The following is a 24,653-nucleotide window of genomic DNA, read 5'->3' as shown; positions in this document are numbered from 1 at the left end:
AATACGGACCTGACACTTTGAGGGGCCCATATATTAGAAACCCCTATCAAACACCCCATTTTAGAAACTAGACCCCTCAAAGTATTCACAACAGGATTTAGAAAGTTTATGAACCCTTTAGGTGTTTCACGGAAATTTAGAGCAAAGTAGAGGTGAAATTTACATATTTTTTTTGTCAGAAAATCCTCTTTATACCATTTTTTTTATAACACAAAAGGTTTTACCAGAGAATTGCAACTCAATATTTATTGCCCAGATTCTGCAGTTTTGAGAAATATCCCACATGTGGCCCTAGTGCGCTACTGGACTGAAGCACCGGCCTCCGAAGCAAAGGAGCACCTAGTGGATTTTGAGCCCTCCTTTTTTATTAGGCACCATGTTCGGTTTGAAGAGGTCTTGTGTTGCCAAAACAGTGGAAACCCCCCAAAAGTGACCCCATTTTGGAAACTAGACCCCTTGAGGAATCCATTGTAGTTTTCTTGGCGTGCATGCGGCTTTTTGATGAGTTTTTACTCTATTTTTATGTGGCGCGGTGACTAAAAAATAGCAATTCTACTATTGTTTTGTTGTTCTATTTTTTTACAGCGTTCACCGTGCGCTATAAATGACATATTCACTTTATTCTGCGGGGCGATACGATTATGGCGATACCAGATGTTTATAGTTTTTTTTTATGTCTTATGCCGTTTGCACAATAAAATACTTTTTGTAATAAATCATTTACTTTTTGTGTTCCCATGTTCTAAGAGCCATAACTTTTTTATTTTTCCTTCAAGAAAGCCGTGCGAGGACTTATTTTTTGCGTAACGAACTGTAGTTTCCATCAGTACCATTTTTAGGTACATGCGACTTTTTGATCTCTTTTTATTCCATTTTTTATGCGGAGAAGTGACCAAAAAATAGTGATTCTGGTTCGGTTTATTATTTTATTTTTTTACGGCGTTCATCACGCGGGATAAATAACTAAATAATTTTGTAGATCAGGCCGTTACGGACGTGGCGATACCAATTATGTATAGTTTATTTATTTATTTATTTTAATAATAAAGACTGCTAAGGGAAAAGGGGGGCTTTTTACTTTTATTACTTTTAAAACTTTTATTTTGTTATTTTTACACAACTTTTTTTTACTTTTTTTAAACTTTTTTACTTTGTCCCACTAGGGGACATGAGGGCAGGAGGCCCTGATCGCTATTCTAATACACTGCACTACATGCGTAGTGCAGTGTATTAGAACTGTCAGCTACTCACTGACAGCAAGCATAGTGGGTCCTGACTCTGTCAGAACCCACTAGGCTTCCGTCGATGGCATTGCCGGAAGCCATTGTTTGGTGTCCGGTTGCCATAGTCACCATCGCCGGCCGCTATCAAGTAGCAGGCCGGCGATGGCGGTTTAACCCCTAAGAAGCCGCGATCGCTATTGAATGCGGCTTCTGAGGGGTTAATCTGCGGGGACCACCGCGATCGGTCCCGACACATTGAGCTGTGATAGCCTGCTGTCGGAAACAGCAGCTATCACAGCTCATGAACGCGCCCCGCGCGAACGGCGCCGTATTTACTCCATGACATACTATTATGTCATGGAGCGCGAACGATGCACTTACCATGACATAATAGTATGTCCTGGAGCGTTAAGGGGTTAAATCTACTTTTACCTTAAGAGAAGGTAAATATATACAGTAAAAACTAAACCCCAAAAAAATTAAGGAATCCCAGATTTTTCCAATTCACCCATTATATGGTACTTTAAATGGTGGCAATAAAAAATACAACTCCTCCCGCAAAAAATAATCCTTCACCCACCAGTCCATTGACGTAAAAATAAAAAAAGTTATGGCTCTAGAGAGGCGGCCAGTGAAAAATGAAAAATGGCTTGGACTTGGAGTTAAACAACAGAGACAGGTTCTTGAAGGTTATATTCCCGCACAGCAGATTATATCCCCGGAAACCATAAGCAATTTAAAGCTTCTGACTCTTTAGGGTCTCAAAGTATTCTGCTTTCTCTCTTCTCTATGGCTCATTCTGCTTTTACAGCAAATTCAAAACCGTGCCGGTTCTGTGGCCGCCTAAATAGAAATCTGCAAAAATATACGGTATAGTGTCGCCAGAATCTTGTATTCAGAGTTTGGGGCGGGGGGGGAGGGGGCCCAGACTTGAAAAATTTGCCCGGGGCCCATGGTACCCTTAATCCGCCCCTTATAACAGCCAAAAGTTTGGGAAACACATTTTTCTGTTCCATTCACCAATTTGATAACAAAAAAATGCATATATGTACAATATACAATATGATGGGAAAAATTCCCCTATTATTGTGCATATTATATAAAACTAAATAGACAGGCACAGATTCAGTATTTATGTAAGACCTACAGTATACTGTACATAAAATGAGTGCCAAACAGCCACAATTATATCTACAAAAATATATAATCTTTAATGCTGCAGTCAAAACAATTAGAGATGAGCGAACCGGGACAACCGAACCCGGTTTCGGTCCCAACATCGGGAAAAGTTCGGTTCGTACCCGGCTACATTTTGGCGCCTACCACATGTTAGATGTAAAATGGAAGATTTCACAATATCACCTGACATCAGGCTACCCCATAATGCCTTGCAAACGGCTCTCCCAGCCAATCGGGAGGCAGCATAGGGGCGGGCTCAAGCCTGCAATAAAAGTCTATGTACGGAGCTCAGCGGCCATTTTATAGACAGGAAATGTAGGGATAGCATCTCTGTGCAGTTAGGGAAAGCTTTAGGAATCTAAAAGCCAGTAGTCCAGCAATCGAAGGGGCTCATCCACTACAGCGGGAGTCTACTCTCAACATCCAAATTGCAATACAAATTCTCTATTTGCCAAGCCAGTGTGTGAATAAGCTTTTAGAAGGGGCTCATCCCCGTTGCATGGGTTAACCTAACAATCCAACTTGCAATACAGGCAGTCTTTGTAGTACTACAACGCCCAGCATTCCCTGAGTGCACCGCGGCGTGGCAGATAGAAATTCTCATTCATTGCCATTTGCCAAGCCAGTGTGTGAATAAGCTTTTAGAAGGGGCTCATCCCCATTAACATAACAATCCAACTTGCAATACAGTCAGCCTTTGTAGTACTACAATGCCCAGCATTCCCTGAGTGCACCGCGGTGTGGCTGATAGAAATTCTCATTCATTGCCATTTGCCAAGCCAGTGTGTGAATAAGCTTTTAGAAGGGGCTCATCCCCATTAACATAACAATCCAACTTGCAAAACAGTTAGCCTTTGTAGTACTACAACGCCCAGCATTCCCTGAGTGCACCGCGGCGTGGCTGATCGAAATTCTCATTTATTGCCATTTGCCAAGCCAGTGTGTGAATAAGCTTTTAGAACGGGCTCATCCCCGTTAACATAACAATCCAACTAGCAATACAGGCAGCCTTTGTAGTACTACAACGCCCAGCATTCCCTGAGTGAGTGCACCGCGGCGTGGCTGATAGAAATTCTCATTCATTGCCATTTGCCAAGCCAGTGTGTGAATAAGCTTTTAGAAGGGGCTCATCCCCGTTAACATAACAATCCAACTTGCAAAACAGATAGCCTTTGTAGTACTACAATGCCCAGCATTCCCTGAGTGCACCGCGGCGTGGCTGATAGAAATTCTTATTTATTGCCATTTGCCAAGCCAGTGTGTGAATAAGCTTTTAGAAGGGGCTCATCCCCGTTAACATAACAATCCAACTTGCAATACAGGCAGCCTTTGTAGTACTACAACGCCCAGCATTCCCTGAGTGAGTGCACCGCGGCGTGGCTGATAGAAATTCTCATTCATTGCCATTTGCCAAGCCAGTGTGTGAATAAGCTTTTAGAAGGGGCTCATCCCCGTTGTAACCAACTTGCAATACAGGCAGCTGAGGCAGCCTTTGTAGTACTACAACGCCCAGGGCCAGCATTCCCTGAGTCAGTGCACAGTGGCTGATAGAAATTCTCATTCATTGCCATTTGCCAAAGCCAGTGTGTGAATACGCTTTTAGAAGGGGCTCATCCACATTGTTGCATCCAACTTGCAATACAGGCAGCTGAGGCAGCCTTTGTAGTGCTACAACGCCCAGGACCAGCATTCCGAGTCAGTGCACAGTGGCTGATAGAAATTCTCTTTGCCATTTGCCAAGCCAGTGTGTGAATATGCTTTTAGAAGGGGCTCATCCCCGGGGTTTTGATTCATCTAGCTTCATTCCAGCAGTGAAATGTCTGGTAAAAAAAAGGTTGTGAAAGGACGGGGTAGAGGAAAAAACACCCATGCCCTTCCAGTCTAAATGTTGGATCTGTTGGTGCCAGACCCAGTACCAGTATTTGTGGCACAAGACATGTGCCCAGTTCCACTAGTAGCAGCAGCCATGTGCCTGCTGGTAGTAGTAGCAGTATCAGCAAGCCAGACTTGTCCATCTCCTCCGGTGGGCAGGTTACTTTAGACAATACGGCCATTGTGGACTGGTTGGCTGGCTCGCGGCCATCTCAGCAGAGAAACTCTGACGATCTGGCTTCAAGCCAGGTTTCGTTGGATTCCAGATCCTCTACAGTTCCTTGGCACAGTGACAGTAGTAATATGGGTATTTCTAGCGTTTCCATTTCATCATCTATGTCTTCACTCCCCCTTCCTAGCGGGAAGCCATCTTTCCTGAGAGTCCTAAGTCCGGGTGTGAAGGAAGATACTGAACAACATAGTGATGATGATTTGTTTTCCGCGAGTCAGCCAATGGAGTGTGTTGCGGCGGTGGTGGAGGTGGAAGCGGTGTCCGAGACGCATAGCTGTGGTAGTGGGGGTGTTGGTGGTATCCGTGGTGGCAGACGCAGTAATGAGGGGGGCATGGAGCCCGCCATGATGTCACATCACATTCACAACACAGTGACAGAAGTGGCAGGGATGATGAGGAGGGCTATGATGATGTTGTTTTAGACAGGACGTGGGAACCAGGTGACGAGGTGATGACGGCGTCAGAGGAGGAGGGTAGTAGTGGCGGCACTGGCAGTGATAAACAGCCAAGCCGAGGTAGGGGCAGAAGTCAATCTGCAAAACGTTGCAGCGGTAGGGTCAGCTCAGGAGCCGGTGACGGCGACACTGATGCTACAGGTGTAGGCTCCCGAAAAAAGCCTGCCAGACAAGGGGCAAGCTCGGGTGGTGGTGGTGGATGTAGTACTACCTCTTTACGGTACTCTGCCGTGTGGCAATTTTTCTGTACCTTCCCGGAGGACGAAAACATGGCACAGTGCCGTATCTGCAAGCAGAAAGTAAGGCGTCGGCAGGGAAGCAATGTAGGAACTACCGCTCTACGTAAACACATGGAGCGGCATCACAAGGCCATGTGGGACAATCGATATGCCCCACCATCATGTACATCTAATGAAGACCCCTCTGCTGCTGCTGCTGCTCCGAGTCCCTGTCATCTAAGTAGTAGCCAGGCCTTATCCACCATGTCGTTGTCATCATCATCATCACTGTCATCTAGTGCTCCTCCTACGTCCCGTCAGTTATCCATTACGGAATCGTTGTCCAATAAGCAACAATATATACCCAGTCATCCACTTGTCGTGTGGCTTAATTCACACCTGGCTAAGTTGTTGGTGGTGCAGTCGCTGCCGTACCACCTGGTCGACTCCGCCGGCTTCAAGCAATTGATGGCGTGCGCTCAGCCTAGGTGGCGAATACCTAGCCGCCATTACTTCTCCAAGACAGCTGTCCCTGCCTTGCACAAGCACGTGGAGGAAAAGGTGTGCCAGTCCTTGCAATTATCCGTGTGCAGCGGGGTACATGCCACCGTCGACACGTGGAGCAGCAACTATGGGCAGGGACAGTACATGTCTTTCACGGCCCACTGGGTCAATATTTTGCAGTCCGATGCACCACCGCAGCAATGCCAGGCATTACCACCTCCACGCTTGTATCTTTCTGGTTCAACTCCGGACACCAGGCGCCTACCATCCTCCTCCTCCTACTCCTCCTCCTCCTCCTTGCCCTCCTCAATGGAGGTCTTCCCGTCCTCGACAGGACACAGCGTATCTTCCACTCCTCCTCCCTCCTATTTTCATAGGTGCAAGGTGAAGCGCCACAACGCTGTCTTACACCTGCTGATCCTGGGCGAGAAAAGCAACATAGGGCAGGAGCTGCTGCTGTGCATCAAAGAGGAAATCGCACGCTGGCTGTCTTCTCTGAAACTCACACTGGGCAATGTTGTCTCTGATAACGGGAAGAACGTTGTGGCTGCACTGCGTCTAGGTCACCTGACACACGCTCCTTGCATGGCACATGTGATCAATCTGGTCATAACACGCTTCTTAAAGTCATATGTTGGTTTGAAGGGTGTGCTGGCCATGTCCAGGAGGGTTTGCGTTCGCTTTAGACGTTTGTATGCATTTAAGCACGCCCTCCTGGACTTGCAGCGTCAAAACAATCTCCCAGAACACAGCCTGATTTGCGACGGTCCAACACGCTGGAATTCCACCTGCACATGTTGGACCGTCTGTACGAAGAGAGGAAAGCCGTGAATGATTTCCTGATGCAGCAGACGGGCAGCGTTTGGAGCCAGTGTAATTTCGAGCTCAGGCACTGGCAGCTGGTTAGAGACGCATGTCGCGTTTTGAGGCCCTTTGAAGAGGCCACACGATTTGTGAGCCGTGATGCTAGTGGAATGAACGATGTTATGCTGCTGATTTTCATTATGGAGCAAATGCTCACAGCGATGATTCAGCAAAGGATGGAGGAAGGATTACATCTGGCTATGGATGTTGAGGAGGAGGAGGAGGATGAGGGTGAGGAAACAGGACCTGAAGAGGAGCTGGATTTGGAGATGGAATCACAGGAAGGGATAGGGGACGAGGCAGCCGCACAACATGATAGTGATGGTGATGACGAGTCTGGCGACGACCTTGATGATGGACAACCATGGCAGTATGGGGCGGAGATGGAACCAACCGGGCCCTCTGAAACGCTGGCCAGGATGGCGAGCTGTATGCTTCGTTACTTGCGCGCTGACTGTCGTATTGTTAGCATGAAGCAAAGAGATGAGTACTGGATAGCCACACTTTTAGACCCTCGATATAAAGCCAGAATGGGGGAGTTTTTTGCGCCTTCCAACAGGGAGGCAAAATTGGCTTATTATAGAGAGAAGCTATGCAGCCAGCTTGCCACGGCTTTCAAATGGCAAACACCTGCTGCAAGCATGTCTGACTGGGGGGCCACTCTCAGATCCCCACTGTCTCATCGTTCCACCGCCTCTGGCAGAGCTACCTCTGCAATAGGCGACAGCAGCGGCGGCAGCAGCAGCCAATTCGGTTTGGAAAATATGATGACAACATTTTTACATCCAATACCCCGACCTGACACACATCGTAGTCACCAAAGGGATGTTCACCATCACCAGGTCCAGCACCTAAACAACCAGGTTCACTCGTACCTGGACTGTGCCCTTTCTCCATCAGAAATCCTGATCCCAGACCCCATGGACTTCTGGGTCAGCAGATTGGATCATTGGCAAGAACTGGCCCAGTTTGCCATGGGTGTACTGTCTTGTCCACCCTCCAGAGTAGCGTCAGATAGGGTATTCAGCGCGGCAGGGGGCTTCGTCACCCCTAAGCGAACAAGATTGTCCGCCAACAGCTTGGAAAATCTAACGTTTCTGAAAATGAATCAAGCGTGGATCGGTGAGGGTTTTAAAAGCCCTGTGCCTGATGCCACTGATTAGATCTGACATTGCTGCTGCCGCCTGGTGCTGCCGTCTGCTACTACGGGAATCTGTCCTGTCCACTCTTTTTTTAATGTGCCGCTGTTGGTGCTGCTACTACTTCTACCACCAATCCACCCCCAGTGCCGTCTGCTACAAGCAGGTCTACCCCACCACAGGGCTTTGTCCTGTGACTGTCCAGTGTCTTTTAATGTGCTGCTGCTACTACTACCACCACCCTTGCTGTTCGTTGGCTACCTCTACTACCACCAATACACCTCTACTGCAGTCTGCTACAAGCAGGCCTGAGGCCAGCCCCACCACAGGGCTTTGTCCTGTGACTGTCCAGTCTGTTTTAATGTGCTGCTACTACTACTACTATTACCACCTTTGCTGTCCGTTGGCTACCTCTACTACCACCAATACACCTCCACTGCCGTCTGCTACAAGCAGGCCTGCCCCACCACAGGGCTTTGTCCTGTGACTGTCCACTCTCTTTTAATGTGCTGCTGCTACTACTACTACTACCACCACCCTTGCTGTCCGTTGGCTACCTCTACTACCACCAATACACCTCCACAGCCGTCTGCTACAAGCAGGCCTGAGGCCAGCCCCAAAACAGGGCTTTGTCCTGTGACTGTCCAGTCTCTTTTAATGTGCTGCTACTACTACTACTACTACCACCATTGCTGTCCGTTGGCTACCTCTACTACCACCAATACACCTCCACTGCCATCTGCTACAAGCAGGCCTGCCCCACCACAGTCTTTTTTTAATGTCCTCTTTTTATCTTGGGGATTGTAAAATTCTGCCACAGTTTATTTTCCACATCTTTTTTTCCAAAGGAAAGCTTGGCTTGATATTCCATGTTGTCTATGTCTGCCTAGTAACCGACGCCGGTCCTCATACACAGCAGTGACAGCACCATCCGCAGTACCTCTGACAAGTCTCAGAAAAACAACCACAGGGCTTTGTCCTGTCCACTCTTTTTTAATGTGCTGCTGTGCTTTTGATGCAGCTACTACTACCACCACCACCCGTGCTGTCAGTAGTCCACCACCACCACTACTACCAGTCAACCACCACCAATCCACCCCCAGTGCTGTCTGCTACAAGCAGGCCTGCCCCACCACAGGGCTTTGTCCTGTGACTGTCCAGTCTCTTTTAATGTGCTGCTGCTACTACTACTACTACTACTACTACTACCACCACCACCCTTGCTGTCCGTTGGCTACCTCTATTACCACCAATACACCTCCACTGCCGTCTGCTACAAGCAGGCCTAAGGCCTGCCCCACCACAGGGCTTTGTCCTGTGACTGTACAGTGTCTTTTAATGTGCTGCTACTAATACTACCACCACCCTTGCTGTCTGTTGGCTACCTCTACTACCACCAATACACCTCCACTGCCGTATGCTACAAGCAGGCTTGAGGCCTGCCCCACCACAGGGCTTTGTCCTGTGACAGTCCAGTCTCTTTTAATGTGCTCATCGAGAACACAGAGAAAAGAGAGCTTGTAGCCAGGGGGATATATTAAACATACAAAATGTATTAATGACATATACAAAAAATACACTTATATAAAAATATATGTATATGATACAATATATTAGAAGGACGAGACTCTAGAAGAAAGTTTCAAGGAACAGGTATCGGCAATATAATTATGCAGATTGGGCAAGCTATATTGTCAAGTCGACAAAATCTCTCAAATTTATCTGAATATGTCCCTATTCTAAGACATGGTCAAGCTTACAGAATCCCAGTACAAAAAGACATGGTTTGTATGTATCTAGATATTAGGTGCAGAATCCAAGTTATCAACATCTAACTGACTGAGAGAGAGAGTGTATTAGACAAGGCTTACCCATGTACGATTGCAGTAAAAGTCCGATAGGTGCTCCAGCACAGAAGCCCCAACGCGCGTTTCGCTGTAGTATTGCTTCCTCAGGGGGATGTGTGTGTGTGTGTCCTGTGTCTTGAAGCCCTTATATACTGTGTGGTTCAACAAGGAACAGCCGATGATTGTCGGCGCATGCCCAGAGCCACGGCCGGAAGCGAGGACTGCCCCACTTCCGCCTCCACATGCTGGAGCGCACATCCGGATACCCGACGCGTAGCGGGATTTCCGGGCATGCGCAGTGCATCTACAGAGACGGAGCGGGGACAGCATCGCATCCTCGGTCGGATCGGGGCATGCGCACACATCGCACTGACAGATTTGCAGATTCAGTGAGTAGAAAGATATACATCTATGTGTATTGTGTATGTATTGTCAACAGTCGTTTTAGTTATATTGTTATTTTATGAATGTTAAGGATATCATGGCATGTTGTATTGCGGTGTCTGGGTGCAGAACAGGGAAAATAAAGTAACGTAAAGTGACAGTCTAATGTAAAGAGCCGTTTTAAAATGAAAGTTAATAAATGACTATAACGATGAGTTCTGAAGAGAAGTGGATGATACTTCTATACACAATGCCCAGCTAGTAAAAGTAGTAAACACGCCCCGATGTACGCACATAATACACGCCCAGTTGTACTTTTACTTTTCAACACGCCCAGTTGTACTTTTGCAATCCTCATTTGCATAAATACGAAAATGGTCATAACTTGGCCAAAAATGCTCGTTTTTTAAAAATAAAAACGTTACTGTAATCTACATTGCAGCGCCGATCTGCTGCAATAGCAGATAGGGGTTGCAAAATCTGGTGACAGAGCCTCTTTAACTAATGCTCTGAGAGGTAACAGCACTAACCCCAGAGACAGACCACCAGGAAATGTTCTTACACATGGATTTTACTAAGATTTCCCTGTCATTTATTCATTTCATTTTTAATTCATTGTAAACTTATAAACACATAATTGTCTGTATTTGATATTTTGGAACAACCTACAATGCGCAAAAGCGCAAGGGACATAACGTCCCAATATAATATGAAAATAACTACCATGAGTAGTAAAAAGTATACATCTTTATTATTAATAATTAGAATTAATAATAAAGATGTATACTTTTTACAACTCATAGTAGTTATTTTCATATTATATCGGGACGTTATGTCCCTTGCGCTTTTGCGCATTGTAGGCTGTTCCTGAGTCATATTGGGGTCCCCCCCCTTTTTGCTGTACTCTGTTTTTGAGGTGCTTTGTAGGTTTGGGTGTATTTGATATTTTTACATTGGACTGCTGACTGTAATATCTATTTCTTCTATCACAGTTCGCTGACCTACATGATAGACGAGTGCCGGAAGAGGAGGAAGGAGCATACCCTGCAGCCAGAAGAACGGACTGCTTTCTACAATCTCCTCGGTAAGATTCACTGCACCTTCCAATGATTCTGACCAGACACAAAGAGGGGGATATATTAGGACTGGCGTTTCATACTCCAGTCTTAGTAAACAGTTCGCTGGAGTAGGATGCCACACATTTAATAAGAAGCGAATGCCTCTTAATAAATTTGACGCATCTTTCAGCTGGCCACGCACCACAATTGTGGTGTCAAAATTGCACTCGCTGGGTTTGCAACTGCGACCGTGGCCCTATCTCTCTCATCCCAGGATCGGAAATAAGATAACAAATATATATGCTCACCGCTCCTCTTCTCCTGATTCTCTCTCAGCATGCTGCGGCTCGTACAACATACAGGGCCATATATGTGACGCAGCACACAACAACCTCAGTGCTGCGTCACATACAACGTACAGCGTCAGTAACTTGTATGAGCTGCGGCCTGCAGGGAGAGCCTAAGTTGACCGGGCGGGGAGAAGCGAAGTGGAGCGTTGAGGTGAGTACATTTTTTAAATTTACTTCATTGTATTGTCTGATCTGGAGGGCAGAGTATTGAGCCCGACAATGGCCTCTACCTTGCTACGACTTACAGAGTGAAATCTTCTGCTATAATTTACAACATTTGTTCTCCTGTACACACATAAGACAGCTTATTCTGAAAAGTTACCTGAAATGACCGTTACGCTGTATTATCGATAGACTGTCATTAGAATAAGCCATCAATATTTTATCAGTGGGGGTTTGACTCCTGGCACCACCAGGATAAGCAAAGTAAAGCAGCTGCAGTGTTCCAGCGATTGTTAAGAATCCTTTAGGCCCCATGCACACGACCGTAAAAAACGTTCGTAATTGCGTTCCGCAATTACAGACCCATTCACCTCTATTGTCCACGGACACCTTCCTGTTTATTTACAGGAAGGTGTCCGGGCCATAGAAGTGTACTGCAAAAGATAGGACATGTCCTATCTTTTGCTTTTTACAGTCCGTGCTCTCTTACTTTGTATGGGAGCACGAGCCGAAAATACGGGCGGCCGGCAGTGCCCGCAATATCGCGAGCCGTGATTACGGGTACGGCCGTGTACATGAGGCCTTATTGTTTACTCAGCCATAGCGCCATACATATAGATGTGGCTGTGTCTGGTACTTAATTTCACTGCGGCTCAGTCCCAATAAATTGAAAGGGACTGATCTGCAGTACCAGGCATAGCCACAACCATATATATGGCACTATGCCCGGGTAAACAATAAAGGGGCCGCCGTAATCAATAAAGGGGCCGCAGAGGATAGTCCCCAAAAAAACTATAATTCTTTGTAATTCATGTACTATTTTGGATTTAAAGAATTGTAATTCAACTTTTTTCATAGATGATGAGCACATCCAGCTGTTTTTGGCCAAGGACATCTGTTTGAGGATTTCGGACAAGGTAAGTTTATAATGACAAAATGAATAGACAATCAGCCAGATATAGACATGACTGACAAGAAAGATCAGATCTGAATAAAAGGGTTTATGTGGCATTAAGAGATATTCTACTTTACATCTACATCCTTGTTAAGATAATAATATTAGATTCAGAACAATGAGGATAAACCTGTGATTTATGTGTTAGGATTATGGACCGACATTAATAAACATATAAATAGACAGAATCACCACATAAAGATAAGACATAAGAAGAGACCATTTCTCGTTTACCAAATTCTAACTTCTTGTCTTCTTCCACTAGTATCTGCTGGCCATGGTCCTCGTGTATTTCAAGAGAGCCGGACTGCGTACCGAGGAATATAGAGAGAATTTCTTTGCATCCCTGTGAGTATATTCACGTATCACATGTTTGTAGGAATACTCTCAAGTAGTTGTGGTTCATGTGCTTTACATTAGCTTTATCCCTTATAGGTTACAAAACAATTATGGTCATGTTTTAGCAGTAAAATAAAAATATTTAAACATTTTAATATCCAAAGAGAAAACATCAAGCCTATAGATTTTACTATGTAGCCTTCTGACCTTGGGGGGTCATTCCAACATCCTTGGACACCATCGCTATCATTTATAGTAACACAAGTTTCCTTTACATTGAGATATATAAGTATACAGTGCTCTTCTCTTCCATGTGTCATGAATAATTGTTATTTTCTTTCAGATTTCTAGCGAACCAGTTCGAGGAGGACGAGGACTTCAAAGACGAGATCTACGCGTGGGCCTTAGGAAGTGACTGGGAAGTGAAGACAGAAGAGCTGCATCACCAACGCGACCAGTTGCTCCGCCGGATGGACTTTAGAGCGTGGGTGGCCCGGACCACATCTGATCTGGTCAGTAATAAGAAACAGGACAAATGCCGTCTTTGATTAAGAGTCTGTGATGAGAAGCCAATTTTATCTCATTTACTATTCTATTTTAGATCATGGCACAAGACCCTTTCCACTGGGCATGGATGAGAAACAGGCAAAACCATCACAGCTGGGCCATACGTGCGTCAAGGAGAAATAAAGAGGAGTTTTACACCCGAGGCCCATGGAAGAGCGCGCTGTCCTGTGCCCGTTGTAGAAACATCATTTTGCATCCGTGCATGTGGAAAGTGGAAGGAAACATCATTAGCCGGATAGACACAGCAGTGGACCCGGAGACACCGATTGAGGTCCCTGACTAATAATAACGCTGGTAAGTAAAATGTTGGTGTTATAAAGAAGTAGGTAGGAAAAAATTATCACAAAAGTGCGAAGTAAAATTCAGTAATGGATCTTCTAATCCACATGTTGATGAACAATTTCTCTTGTACCTCTATTCCCACCCAGGAGGTTCTGCTGCCTGATCCACAAGAGAGATGAAGACCATGATGGATGACCAAACATGAGGAGCAGGTAATGTATAACACATGCATGCACGCACACAAAAACACATAATAAATACATACACACTAATACTTACACATACAGAACTATACACAATCATACTCACTGACACACTGTACATAGTAACACAGTCACTTTACATTTTCTGGCTCTATTCCTTGTATGGGGGAATCCACATATACACATGTATACTGTACACGCGCACATATGTTATATAGCGTTAACCTCTCTTAGTATGCCAGAGGAAGGACAGAACAGCGGCCATGGTTTCCCTACAGGTTTCCTCCACTGGGGGTTTTGCCTGTCCTGAGTGTCGCTCTACGCTCTTTGTGAGTGATGGGAGGTAACACACAATCACTTCACACATAACAATAAAATTCACATATTTTAACACTCCTTACGTTGTCTGAGTCATTTCTTGTATGAAAACGACATATGGTGGTCTGTGTGATGGGATAATGTCCTCCCTTCTGATCGCACTGGAGAATTTACTGACACTACATGAGGGACGTCCGCTCATCATCGACATTCAGGAGAGGCATCAGCCGAAGTTTAGAGGAAAGAAGACATTTTCAAATCAATGAAGAAATGTATTTGTTGGTTGTAAGGTTCATGGGTGAGCTTTTTTTCTTGTTCCTTTGCTCCCTAAATGTAAAATTAAACAACTTTCTAAATAGTCTTTATTAAAAATGTTCCAGCATTTTGTTGCTCTAGAGTCTGTGCAATTCCTGTACATAGCTGGTGTCGAGGCTATGGAGTATGTGCCCCAGTGGGCCGCTCTGCCTCTGGTCAAACAAAATGTCAATGACAGTCACTAGGGAGAAAGTACCTGGGTTTCTAAGCTTCAGCCAGATAATCAGAAGCAAGCTGGTGCTGGACTATCAGGAGCTGGCTTGTGCCGGACTATCGGAAGCTGGTTTGTGCCAGACTTCTCTCGGATACTGGACTTGAACACAGATGTCGTCTCGGACAATGGACTTGAACACAGAAGTCACCTCGGAAAATGGACTTGGCAAAAACACTGGACACAGATGGTGAAGGCCTCTAGGACACTTGACTTGAATAAAGAAGTCTCAGATAATGGACTTGAACGGACACTGGACTCAGATACTGGATACTGGATACAGCTAGGGAACCATTTGCATGACAAACACTGGGAAGACACAACAGGGGCAGGGCTCCTTTTAAAGGCCGGGGTGCTTAGGGATAGGTTGGATATAATTTTACTTGTGCACATGCTGGCCCTTTAAGGCTTGGCACGAGCATGCTGGCATCCCTGGGAAGGGGGACGCCGGTGAAGAGACTCAGTCCTACAGTCACGTCCGCTGGTAAGAAGGAAAGGCTGGCGGTTTGCGGCCGCGGGCGCTACAGCTGGCTGTGCTGCTGCTTCTGTCATAGATCTGACAGCTCACTGCACACTCAGGGCTGACATCTTCTGTTCTCCCCTCCTTTCTTTCAGTGTTAGGGTATGTTCACACGCACTGTTTTCAGACGTAAAAAACGGCTCCATTACGCGTTTTACGCCTCGAATTATGTCTGAAAAAACGGCTCCATTACTCCTACAAACATCTGCCCATTGCTTTCAATGGGTTTTACAATGTTCTGTTCCCATGAGGTGTAATTGTATGCGTCGCTGTCAAAAGACGGCGCATAAAAATACGCCCGCGAAAAAAAAGTGCATGTCACTTCTTGAGACGTTTTTGGAGCCGTTTTTCATTGACTCCATTGAAAAACAGCTCCAATAACATTCGTAAAAGATGCCGCGCAAAACGCGAGTACTTGCAAAAACAACTGAAATTCAGGAGCTGTTTTCGCCTGAAAACAGCCACGTAATGTCAGACGTATTTTGCTAAGCCGTGTGAACATACTCTTAGGCTGTGTTCACACGGAGTGTTTTGCAGGAGGAAAATACCTCCTGTAAAAACTGACCCTGGAGGTTTTCATGTTTGATGTGGTTTTTGACGTGGTTTTTGACGTGGTTTTTGAGGCGGTTTTCCAGGCGGTTTTTCAGGCTGTTTTTGCCGAGGTTTTCACATGCATGACATCCTTCTGTTAACGGATCTGTCACCATTGAAATGAATGGTGATGCAAACGGAACTTACTTCACACTTGCCTTTCCATTGAGGGGTTCCCCTGACTGAAAGCACCGACGGAACCCCTCAGCAGAAACCACGCTGATGTGAACAGGCCCACATTAAAAAAAAACATTGTTTTCTGTTTGCATCAGCATTGACTTCAATGCTGATGAATCCGTTGCTAATGGGATTCCCTAGACAGCGGGATTGGTTCAGTCAAAACGACAGAACCCTTTGCACAACGGGGACAAACAGAAACCATTAGCAACGGATCTGTCACCACTTCACACTTGCCTTTCCGTTGAGGGGTTCCCCTGACTGAAAGTACCGACGGAACCCCTCAGCGGAAACCACGCTGATGTGAACAGGCCCACATTAAAAAAAAAAAGTATACTTACTTCTTGAATCAATTTCCCAACATCAATGTCCATCCGGTGGTACACCTCTGCTGTCGTCATTTCTGTTCCTGAAATGTAAAAAAAAAAAAAAAAAGAGATGACATACATGAACAACTGCATAACAAAATTAAAACATTTAAAAAAAATAATTTGAAAAAAAAAAAATTGAAAAAAAAAATTACAAAAAAATAAATAAAAATAAAAATGCACAGCTCCATACATGTATAGCATGTATGGAACATAGGAGCAATTGCACTTACTTGTATTTGGATGCAGGACTTCGGTTTTCTGTATCCCTCAGGGGAGTTCTGTCCACAATGTTTTTCAGCCTCCACGAGCAGACAGGAAATGACAGCCCCTTTCTGGGCTGGACTAGCAGCAGGAGACGACTCCTGCAAAAAACTCCTCCAAAACACTCGGCAATATACTCGTCAGAAAACACCTCACTAGTTCGAGGTGTTATTTGACGTGTCCCCATGGATTTCAATGCGGTTTTGGACGCGGAAACCGCATCAAGATGGGTCATGTCCCTTCTTTTTGCCGCGAGGCGTTTTTTTTACTCGCGGTAAAAAAACGCCTCCGTCTCCCATTGAAATCAATGGGAGTCATTTTGGGTCGTTTTTTGGCTCATTTTCCGACGCATTTTCCGCGTCAAAGAACTCTGTGTGAACACAGCCTTAGAGATATCAACAGGGAGGTGATTTGGTGCAGCATTGTACTCCTTTGACTTTAATATGACCCTGTATTATGTATAAATTATTATACATACACATGTTGGTAACGTTCATCTGAGGGTAGATTCACACGGGTGTTGCGCATCTCGGATGTGAAAAACAGCTGTTTTTTACGTCCGAAGTGCATCCGTGCTCTGCGCTGCGGGGCGCAATATCACACATCCCCCATACACTAGAGTCTATGGAGGGATGCGTGAAACGTGAAAAACTAGGACATGTCCTATATTCTCACGGACCCTTGACACGGTCCGTTGAAACAATGGCCGTGTGAACGGCCACATTGAATTATATAGGTCCGTGTGACGGCCATTGTTTCAACAGCTGTCACACGGACGTTTAACACGTTCGTGTGAATAAGGCCTTATAATTGTATTACATAAGAAAATAAGTCTAAAAGGTGAGGAGAATGGTGAAGCCACTTGTTGACATGGGAAGCATATGGGATCTCTTTCTTAAATACTTGTTTACCTAATGGAATTAACTATAAAACTGGACTATTCTATTATTATTAATGACATCCTAAATATTTTGTACAATCCTTTAATTACATTTTTCAATTGTTAGGGTCAGTGCACTTTGCTTGGCGGGTCCTGCAGCAAAATCCATAGCGGAATTATTCCTGCCATCGGCAGGAAGATTCCTCCTCCCATTGACTACAATGGGAGGTCTGGGTGGAATCTGCCTGAAGATTGGGCAGGACGGTACTTTTTCCCGCTAGCTAAAAAAATCAGCTAGTGGGAAGAAAAAGCATCAGACTCCAATTGAAATGAACGGGAGGCTGAATTCTGTAGCGGAATCCGCTGCAGGTTCCGCTGCAAAAATTCTGCCATGTGAACAGAGCCTTATTGCAATCAAATCTTAGTTCAAATTTAATGTTGCAAAATATACACTATATGGCCAAAAGTATTTGGACACGCCTTATAATTATTGGGTTCAGATGTTTCAGCCGAAAACCCATTGCAAATAGGTGCATGAAATCAAGCTATTCAATCTTCATAGACAATTATTAGTAGTAGTATGGGTCTTACTGGAGAGCTCAATGACTTTAAGCGTGGCAACCTTCTAGGATGACACCCTTGCAAAAGTCAGAAGTGTCTGAAAGCCCTTTTACATGGGCCAATGATTGGACAAACAAGCGTCCGTATGAACGTGTAATCAGGGCAATGAACAAACGATGAACTGATTGTATTGTTTAGGCAGCATAAAAAATTATCATTGTCGGCAGTACATCTCCCTGTGTAAACAGGGAGATGTGCTGCCGACATAATAGAAATGCATGGGGACGAGCGATCGTAGTTATGAAGAGGTAGAACATGCAAACTCACAGAGTGGGTCAAACCAAGTATGAAGTGTGTAAAAATTGCTTATCCGCTGTTGTATCACTCACTACAGAGTTACAGACTGCTCCTATATGTGACATCAGCACAAGATCTGTGCGTCTGAGTTTCATGAAATGGGTTTCATTGTTTGAGCAGCTGAATACAATCCTGAGATCACCATGCGCAATGCCAAGCGATGGCTGGAGTGATGTAAAGCACGCCGCCACTGGACTCTGGAGCAATGGAAAGAATCATGTGTCATTGTCTGGTAGTCTGATGAACAAATCTGGTATTTGCGGTTACAGCATACAAAGACAAATTAGGCAATTGTATCCTTGCAAAATTGTGACAACAGACAGGGGCGGATTACCATGAGGGCAATCTGGGCAAGTGCCCGGGGCCTGAGGCTGGAAGGGGGCCCAGTTCGTCCTGGTTCTCCCGAAACGGTTGTTAAAATTACAGCCAGTTCAGAGAACCGGGGTGAAGCAGGACCTCTCACCCAATTGTATCCGCGTCCTTAGGACGCGAATACAATTGATTACTATTGGCAGTCATGGATCAGTAAGCGCTGGGCCGCATCTCCTCCCAAGGAGACGCCAGCGCTCACTTCTGCTCAGTTCTGCTGTGTCCCGTAGGGTGCACGCTCGTGCCCGGCCTTAAAGGACCAGCGCGCGCACATAAAAATAATTACCAATTAACCCATGATCACCCTGGACTATAAGAAGGGCCCTGCTCCATCACTCATTGACTGAGCATTGTTGTGTTTACCCCTGTTAGTCTTGCAAATGGTCCCTTAGTGTTATCCTGTTCCCAGTGTTCCCGTACCTGCTACCTGTATCCTGTATCCCCTGCTACCGTTGTTCCTGTGCCTAAGAAGTTGGAATCGTGTTGTGACCCCTTCTTTGATATCACCTTCACAATTCTTGCATCCATTGAATTTGTGAGTAGTTGGACAGTTTCTGCTTGAATATCTTTGCAGGATGTCAGAATAACCTTCCAGAGCTTCTGTTTTGATGTTAACTGCCTCCCACCCTCATAGATATTTTGCTTGAGGATGCTCCAAAGGTTCTCAATAGGGTTGAGGTCAGGGGAACATGGGGGCCACACCATGAGTACTCCTTTTATGCCCATAGCAGCCAATGACACAGAGGTATTCTTTGCAGCATGAGATGGTGAATTGTCATGCATGAAGATAATTTTGCTACGGAAGGCACGGTTCTTCTTTTTGTACCACGGAAGAAAGTGGTCAGTCATAAGCTCTACGTACTTTGCAGAGGTCATTTTCACACCGTCAGGGACCCTAATGGGGCCTACCAGCTCTCTCCCCATGATTCCAGCCCAAAACATGACTCCGCCACCTCCTTGCTGACGTCGCAGCCTTGTTGGGACATGGTGGCCATTCACCAACCATCCACTACTCCATCCATCTGGACCATCCAGGGTTGCACGGCACTTATCATTAAACAACATGATTTGAAAATGAGTCTTCATGTATTTCTGAGCCCACTGCAACCGTTTCTGCTTGTGAGCATTGTTTAGGGGTGGCCGAATAATAGCTTTATGCACACTTGCAAACCTCTGGAGAATCCTACACCTTGAGGTTCGCGGGACTCCAGAGGCACCAGCAGCTGTTTGCTGCTTTGCAATGGCATTTTAGCAGCTGCTCTCCTAATCCTATTAATTTGTCTGGTAGAAACCTTCCTCATTATGCCTTTATCTGAATGAACCGTCTATGCTCTGAATCAGCCACAAATCTTTTCACAGTACGATGATCACGCCTAAGTTTTCTTCAAATATCAAATGTTTTCATACCTTGTCCAAGGTATTGCACTATTTCACGCTTTTCGGCAGCAGAGAGATCCTTTTTCTTTCCCATATTGCTTGAAACCTGTGGTCTGCTTAATAATGTGGAACGTCCTTCTTAAGTAGTTTTCCTTTGATTGGGCACACCTGGAAAACTAATTATCACAGATGTCTGAGATTGATTACAATGATCCAAAGAGCCCTAAGACACAATACCATCCATGAGTTTAATTGAAAAACGAATAATTAAATGTTTATGACACTTAAATCCAATATGCATAATAATTTGGAACACGGTGTATGTATCGAGCTTGGTTCTGGTGTTGTATATATGTACTGGGCCTTGTTCTCGTGCTGTATATATGTACTGAGCTTTGTTCTGAGGCTGTATATATTTACCTTATATTAAGGTAAGGACGCAGCCTAGTTTGGGCCTTAATGCTCAGAGCTCATTTTTCAAATCTGACATATTTCACTTTATGTGATAATAACGTCGGAATGCTTAAACTTATTCAAGTGATTCTGAGAATGTTTTCTCGTGACACATTGGGCTTCATGTTAGTGGTAAAATGTGGTCGATATATTCAGTGTTTATTTTTGAAAAATTGCAAAATCTAGAGAAAATTTTGAAAAAATAGAATTTTTCTAAATTTAAATGCATCTGCTTGTAAAACAGACGGTTATACCACCCAAAATAGTTACTAGTTCACATTTCCCATATATCTACTATAGATTGGCATCGTTTTTTGAACATTCTTTTATTTTTCTTGGACGTTACAAGGCTTAGAACATAAACAGCAATTTCTCATATTTTTAAGAAAATGTCAAAAGCCTTTTTTTTAAGGTACCTGTTCAGTTCTGAAGTGGCTTTGAGGGGCCTATGTATTAGAAACCCCCATAAAACACCCCATTTTAAAAACTAGACCCCTCAAAGTATTCAAAACAGCATTTAGAAGTTTTTTTAACCCTTTATGCATTTCACAGGAATTAAATCAAAGTGGATGTGAAATTTGCAAATTTCATTTTTCTTGCTGAATTTCAATTTTATTCAATTTCTTTCTGTATCACAGAAGGTTTTACCAGAGAAACACTAATAAATATGTGTTGCCCAGATTCTGCAGTTTTTAGAAATGTCCCACATGTGGCTCTAGTGCGCTCGTGGACTAAAACACAAGCCCCAGAAGCAAAGAAGCACCTAGTGTATTTTGAGGCCTCTTTTTTATTAGAATATATTTTAGGCAGCATGCCAGGTTTGAAGAGGTGTTTAGGTGCCAAAACAGTGGGAATCCCCCATTTTGGAAACTACACCCCTCTAGGAATTCATTTATGGTTGTTGTTACCATTTTGACCCTACAGTTTTTACTCAGCACGTATTTGAATTGGGCTGTGAAATTAAAAAAATGCATTTTTTCCAATAAAATCTAATTTTTCATCAACATTTCTTATTTTCACAGGAAACAAAATACCTCATTTTGTTGCCCAATTTCTTCTAAATGCAGCAATACCCCATTTGTGGCGATAAACTGCCGTTTGGGACCATGGGAGGCCTCAGAAGGGAAGGAGCGCTGTGTGTTCTTTCGAGTGCAGATTTTGCTGGATTGGTTTTCGGTGCCATGTCGCATTTACAAAACCCCAGAGGTATCAAAGCAATGGAAACCCACCAGAAGTGACCCCATTTTGGAAACTACACCCTTCAAGGAATTCATTTATGGGTGTTGTGACCATTTAGACCCCACAGTTTCTACACAGAATTTATTTGAATTGGGCTGTGAATTAAATAAAATGTAATTTTTTCCAATAAGATGTAGTTTTGGCTCAAAATGTCTTATTTTCACAAGGAATACAATACTCCATTTTGTTGCCCAATTTCTCCTGAGTGCAGCAATACCCCATTTGTGGTGAGAAACTGCCGTTTGGGCCCATGGGAGGGCTCAGAAGGAATGGAGCGCTGTGTGTTCTATGGAGTCCAGATTTGCTGGATTGGTTTTCGGGTGCCATGTGGTATTTGCAGAGCCCCAGAGGTATCAAAGCAATGGAAACCCACCAGAACTTACCACATTTTGGAAACTACACCCCTCAAGGAATTCATTTATGGGTGTTGTGACCATTTAGACCCCATAGTTTTTTCACAGAATTTATTTGAAATGGGCTGTGAATTGACAAAAATGTAGTTTTTTCTAATGAGATGTCGTTTTGGCTAAAAATTTCTTATTTTCACAAGGAATAAAATACCCCATTTTGTTGCCCAATTTGTCCTGAGTGCGGCAATATCCCAGTTGTGGTGATAAACTGCCGTTTGGGCCCATGGGGGGGCTCAAAAGGAAAGGACCACCATTTTGCCTACTGGGGATTTCATGGTGCTAAGTCATGTATGCAGAAGCCCCTGAGGTACCAGTACAGTTGAAACCCCCAAGAAGTGACCCCATTTTAAAAACTACACCCTTGAGGCATTCATCTAGAGGTTTAGTGAGCATTTTGACCAGAGACATACACCCCATAAACTGTAATGTGGGTTCTTCCGGGTACGGTAACACCTTCAATGTGGCTGTTATCAGCTGCCTGGGCACAAGGCAGGGCTCAGAAGGGAAAGATAAGGGGGATAAGCTGTGTGGAGGGCATCAGGGTAAGTAAAACTTGGGTAGATTAAAAATAAAGGGATTTATGATACATTTTAAAACACTCTTTCATACAGAGCCTTAGTTTTTCGGGACACGTGTCACATTGATATATTGTGTCCTTCCTTATCCCCCTCCTATAGAAGGCTTTGCACCTCTGACTTTTTCCCTTCTTGCCAGTTTGGGGAACTTTTCGGTATGATGTGCACGACCAGCTTCTTATACCACTGAGCATTGGAGCCACAGTTCAACTCTAATCACTGGAACATCTGATTAAGTTTGTAAGTTCATCATCTGGACTCTCCTTATTGTCTTCTACACTTCAGAAGACTGCGAGTTTATTTGGTGTTTGGTGAAAGGGCTGTTCTCATGACAGTCCAGCTTGTGAGATCCTTGGCAAACCGCTATTTTCATTTTCCCTTCTGTATGGTGCCGCTGTCATGCACCGTATTCTCAGCGTATTGCTTCTAGTGGAGAATGTCTCCATAATATGGAATGTGAGAGCAGTACAACACGTGTCTGTAATATGGCTGTGTGCATGAGGCCTTTTATATCATGTTTTTTTTTCTTATTCACTTATAATCTGCTATGCAAATGACTTTTTTTGTTTTTTTGCCTTGTGTCCTGATTAAAGAGGACCTGTCACTAGGTCATATAAATTGATCTGGTTATCTAAGCTGAATATTGCTGTCTCCCTTATTCCAGCTTGTTTTTTTTTCCCCGTGGACTCTTCTATTCCGTCGTGTTGGCGGCTTTGCAACCTATATCAGCGCTAGCAGTTTCAGAGTGGCCAGGCACAGCGTGATCTCGCCAGAACAATTCTATCTCGCGACATCATGCTGTGCTTGACTGCTCTAAAACTGCCTCGTGCAGCTTGTTAAGTATCAGAGGCAGGAAAGCTATCTCCATCTCAGGAGAATGGGGGTAGTTCACACTCCGTTGGCTAAGTACAGAAGATCAATATATAGAATGCCAACACAACAGGAGACCATAACTCTGGAGCGGTGGGATCCAGGGAAAAACAAATGGCATTGGAATAAGGGAGATAGCGTCATTCAGGTCGCCATCCGTTTTTCATCCGTTTTTCATGGCCATTAAATAATCTGATGGATTTCATTTGTCGTATATGGATAGTGATGTCAGGGGTTTCTAGAGAGGTCGGAATCACCAGGGATTCCTGCATCTGAAAGCTAACGTCACTGTCCGACAGTGACGTCAAGGGCGTTTAGTAGAAAAGTCCTGAATCTCGCCTATTCTTCTGACTGAAGTATTAGCCACAAGGAAAGCAGGTTTCCAAGAAAGTCTTCTCAGATCCATGTGAGATAGTGGTTCAAACTGAGTTTTAGAAACACCAGAGATGACCATGTTTAAATCCTAAGAAGGAGTCAGATTTGAGAATCCTTGGAGAGTCTGTTAAAAATTGTTTTATCCAATTATGATTGGCTTAGGCTACATTCACATGACCGTAAAAAATGTCCATTTTCAGAACAATGTAGTTCTATGGCTGTATTCACACGGCCACTTTCTTTCCCTGAATAAGGGAACGAAGGTTTCCAAGAGTACTCAATCAAACTAGGTCAAGAAAGCTATTGCTGAAGCTTACTCTTCCCAGAACTTACTTTCTCCTCTGAATGTCAGAGTTCACTCCACAGAGCAGTATCGGTCTCCTGGGCTGAAAGGGCCAATGCATCTATTGAGCAGATTTGCACAGCTGCAACCTGGTGTTCTCCTCATACCTTCATCAGTCACTATCGCCTTCATCTCTGATCAGTTCGGAAGCTAGGAGAGCAAAATCCGTAGTTTTGCAGACAAAACGATGGATCCGGTGCACAAAAGAGACAAACGGAAACCACGGGCACTGGATCCATCAGCATTG

This window comes from Rhinoderma darwinii, unplaced genomic scaffold (assembly GCF_050947455.1).
Source record: "Rhinoderma darwinii isolate aRhiDar2 unplaced genomic scaffold, aRhiDar2.hap1 Scaffold_702, whole genome shotgun sequence".
Lineage (NCBI taxonomy): Eukaryota > Metazoa > Chordata > Amphibia > Anura > Rhinodermatidae > Rhinoderma > Rhinoderma darwinii.
This window is presented reverse-complemented; position numbering follows the sequence as displayed.